Source organism: Orycteropus afer, unplaced genomic scaffold, assembly GCF_000298275.1.
Source record: "Orycteropus afer afer isolate SDZICR_OR568_19922 unplaced genomic scaffold, OryAfe1.0 scaffold00020, whole genome shotgun sequence".
Lineage (NCBI taxonomy): Eukaryota > Metazoa > Chordata > Mammalia > Tubulidentata > Orycteropodidae > Orycteropus > Orycteropus afer.
This window is the reverse complement of record NW_006921607.1, coordinates 15,432,525-15,437,455: the sequence shown is the minus strand read 5'-3', so window position 1 is coordinate 15,437,455 and position 4,931 is coordinate 15,432,525.

Below are 4,931 nucleotides of genomic sequence, written 5' to 3'. Positions count from 1 at the left end.
AACCTTCCTTCCGAGGAGTGGCTGGTGGGTTTGAACCGCCAGCCTTCTGGTGAGCAGTCAAGTGCCTTAGGCACTATGCTACCAGAGCTCCTTGGCATTGTAGTAGGTACTTAGAAACAGAAGTGGGTCTGCCTGGCAGGTGTCTACCACAACCTGATTTTGCAAGAAATTAAGAAGGGAATGAAAAAAAACCACTATTCAAACAAGTGTTCAGTTAATGGTTTTCCCCCATAAAGGCACTTGAGAAGTTATACCACTGTTCTAACAATTGCTTTTCTTTTTGGATATAATGACTAGGAAGTAAAGAGATGAATGAGAGAAACCCATCCAAGCTTATTGTCTAATATAACTGATATGAAATAAGGTCCATCCCCTGAATGAAAGCATGTCTTTATATTAGGAATTCTAGTTGTATATCACATCAGGAGGTCAAAAGTGTGGTAAATAAAAGAACTGGGGGCAAGACTGTTGTTGTTGTGTGCTGTTGAGTCGTCTCCAAGTCACAGTGACCCCTCCTTGGGTTTCCGAGGCAATATCTCCACGGAAGTAGATTGCCCAACCTTCCTTCCGAGGAGTGGGTTTGAACCGCCAGCCTTCTGGTTAGCAGTCAAGTGCCTTAGGCACTACGCTACCAGAGCTCCCAGGAGCAAGACAGAAGTACTTAAATTTTTTTCTCCACCATATCTTGTTTGCAAGTTAATTTTTTTTTTTTCTACTTTAAACTAGGTAAAATAATAAATTGAAATACAGTACCTAATGGGCTTTTTACAGTGGTTGGATTCTAGTTAGCTAGTTGAATAAATTATAGCTATTATTATCATCAGTAGACATTTGATAAAATGTAATATCCATTCAGAATCTTTAAAAATTCTTCACATTCTAGAAATAGACATATGTCTTAATCTATCAGCTAATTTCACTCTTACTGATGAAATCATAGAAGTATTCTGTCTTTATCTTGGAAGGCCCAGATAATTAGCCCATGAATATCCGATGTCTTTGGTCAAAAGAAGCCAAAGTGCTTAAGAATGAAGAACTGATATATGTTCAGCTAGCATGTACTCAGAAGGGACCATTCCCTAGAGAAGGGTATTATTCATGATAAAGTGGAGGGTCAGAGAACAAGGGGAAGACCCTCAAGGAGACGGACTGACCCAGTGGCTGCAATGATGGGCCCAAGCATAGCAAGGATTGTGAGGCTGGCCCAGGACTGGGCAGGATTTCGTTCTGTTGTACATGGGTTGCCATGAGTTGGAATTGATTTGACAACACCTAACAACAACAACAGCATAGTGAAAGATAATGAACTGAAGTAAATTATTGTTGTCACAAAATGCTCAGATATTCAGCCAAGATAAATACAATTTTTAAGTCTGGAAAGTTCAAGGAATTGGTCAGAAACATCTCAGTTACTGAGTTAACAAAGAAGGTCCAAAGATGTTGCCCAAGGAGGCCTATGTTAATTAGCTGAGATTGTCCACAGTCATTAGTGAAGAAGAGAGTTGTTTTCTAGGATCGCCCACCATCAATATACAGGCAAGTCAATGTTACCAGTCCAGGTTATCAATCTTCCGCCAGGACTCTGGCTTCCCAGACTCAGCCATGGCAGCCTTCTGCAGGGAGAGGACCACCTCTTCTCATGCCTGTCTCCATGGAAGAGGACTGAGCCATTTATACCTTCAATGAGCCCCACCGTGATCTCCTCTGTAGAGCCAGTGACCCAGGATAAAAATGACCCAAAAGCAAAATGTATGACAGAGAAACTGTGGGGCTCTAGGACTCTGCTAGGGGAATCCTTCTGAGAGCCAAGTAGGCACTAACCCTAGTGAGAGATCCCCCTGCCTCATCTCAGTCTGCCCAAGCATCCAGGAGTGGCTGGGACTCCTGAAGGCTCCCCAACAGGCCAAGACCCAGGTCATGGGGCAGCTCAGGAAGAGCCCATCCTTCCTGAGAGGCCCTGAGGGCTGGGATGGCAAAGCCTTCTATTAGGTCTCAGTCCCAGCTCACAGGAGGGGGAGCCTAATGCTGCTGAAAGATGCAGAAACAAAGGAACAGAGGACAAAGATAGACATATACAGCAAGGTCTCCTGCATGCTGGTCATGCTTAGGTGGGATGGGGCTGTAGCTCTTGCAGCCCTCGTGTGGTCACCTGTTGCCTTCCCACCTAGAACCTGCCCTGGCAACCTTCATGGAACAACCTGTTCAGCCAGCCTTGACTCCATCTCCTCAAGAGTCAGGACTTCATGGGGACCTCTCAGCCACGATGAGGTCACAATTCTGGATAGTGGAATTTGGCCTCCCAGCAAACAGCTCATTCTTTATTAACATTGGGAGCTCTGGTAGCATAGTGGCTAAGGCACTTGACTGCTAACCAGAAGGCTGGCGGTTCAAACCCACCAGCCATCCTCAGAAGGAAGGTGGGGCAATCTACTTCTGTAGTGATACTGCCTTGGCAACCCAAGGAGGGGTCGCTATGAGTCGGGGCGACTCGACGGCACATAACAACAACAACAGTCATGTTGGAAAGCAGGACTCCTGGGTTGTAATCACAAGAATGGCATACCCCCCACCCCATATCTTTAGACATGCTAAGTAGAGATATATTTTCCCTGGACCTAGAAAAATACCTAGGATCCCTGGTAATGCAATGGTTAAGCACTGGGCAGCTAACTGAAAGCTCTCAAATCCATCAGCCTCTCAGTGTGAGAAGACCTGGCAATCTGCTCCTGTAAAGATTTCAGCCTACGAAACCCTATGGGGCAGTCCTACCCTGTCCTATAGGGTCGCTATGAGTCAAAATCAACTCAACGGCACACAACAACAACAGAAAAATATGCAGGCCTCATAACTTTTCTGCAATCACTAAACATGGGAAGCACAGTTTTCATTCAATAAATGTACTGAATTCAAAAATGTCCAGTCTAATAGAATGTATTTATCAAGTCTTCAACAATCCTTCCTAGGTAAGAATTCACTCTTCTTCACCAGCTGGGGCCAAGCAGCAGAGGGGCTGCTGTCTGCTGAGAAGGGGACATGAGGCTTCTCTCTTCACTTACCCAAATATGTTTCTCTTCATCAAGTGGTGTCTGCCCACCCACTTACCCCTACCCGCAATACCTCCAGGATCAAAGCAGGTGGAGTGAAAGTAAGACACATGGGTGTAAAAACAGCAAAGAGGCAGCATCTGATCTCCTCTAACTTTACCAGCGGGAGGAGGATGAAGATCAAGATCAACTGCCCAAGGTTGAAGCAGAGGTCAGACATGCTTCAAATATCCAACCTTTTTAACAGCTCTGACACCAACCATCCCTTCCATAGCACTCTCTACTTCTCTGCTGCATTCGGTGAGATAATTCATTGCAACCGCCACACAGAACTCACAGACAATGCTCATGACTATGGGGTTTATTATGGAAATAACAGGTTACAATTCAGGATCAGGAATGTTCAGGATACAGTTCTTTGATCAAGATAGCCTCCTCTCAGCCTTGCTGTAGGCAGGTCTCTCTCTGGCTCTCAGCCCCTCAGCCTGGCCTCTACCCTGCTCCACCAAGCGTTACAAAGCTCTTTTTAGCTCTTCTGATAAATGCCTAGAGGCACCCCATTCCACCACCAACCTAAGCTCAAAAGCACTCAGCTTTCTTGCTCTGTGGGCAGGGAAGCTCACCTCTCTGTCTTGTGCTAGCCTTTTGGTTCTTCTGCTTCTGCTGCCACCATGACTTTGCTTCTCATTGTCTCAGGTGTCACAGCTCTCTGTTCCTGGGTCAAGGAGGTTCAGCACAGGAATCTCTGGTTCAAAGGACATGCTCCACTCCTGGCTCTTCTTTCTTGGTGGTAGTGAGATCCCCCTTCTTGCCTCTGGGGTGACTCATTTTAAGCCTAGTGGGATGGCAAAACTACTAATCCCCAGATTAGGTTTCCATACCCCTTATTTCCATGGACCCACCCACACAAGGGTGCCATGAACCTTATTTATATTATCAGCAAGTGATACAATCCCATTGGTGGTCCATAAGCACCTCACATGTGCATTTGCATAGTCCCACTGAGTCATTATGAATAGCAGTGAAATGTTGTCTGATATTGTGCTGGAAGATGAGCCCCTCAGCTTGGGAAGCACTCAAAATGTGATTGCGGAGGATCTGCCACCTCAAAGTGGAGTTAAACTTAATGACATGGATGGAATAAAGTTTTCGAGATCTTCATTGGCTGATGGGACATGACTCAAAATGAGAAGAAACAGCTGCAAACATCCATTAATAATCAGAACATGGAATATAACAAAGAATAAATCTAGGAAAATTGGAAGTTATAAAAAATTAAATGGATCACATAAAGATCCTAGGGATTAGGAAACTGTAATGGACTGGTATTGGTCATTTTGAACCAGAAAATCACATGATCCACTATGCTAGATGAAGAGGAATGGTGTCACATTGTCAAAAAGATCTCAAGATTGATCCTAAAGTACAATACTGTCAGTGATAGGATAACATCCATACACCTACAAGGAAGACCAGTTAATACTACTATTATTCAAATTTACACACTAACCACTAAAGCCAATGATGAAGAAATTAAAGATTTTTACCAACTTCTACAGTCTGAAATTGACCAAACATGCAATCAAGATGCATTGATAATTGCTGGTTATTGGAAGGCAAAAGTTGGGAGTGAAGAAGCATCAGTAGTTGGAAAATATGGACTTGGTGATAGAAATGACAGTGGAGATTGCATGATAGCATTTTGCAAGGCCCCAGGGTTACAGGTGAGGAGAGACAACTCAGGGACGCCCGAAGTAGCAAGCGGGAAGAGCAGGAGAAAGGGGATTAAAAGCCAGGAAGTCAGAGAGAAGAGCAGTCAGCCGAAGGGATTAGGTGAGGAGAGGCAACTCAGGCCCGCCCAGAGTAGCAGGCCGGAAGAGCAGGAGA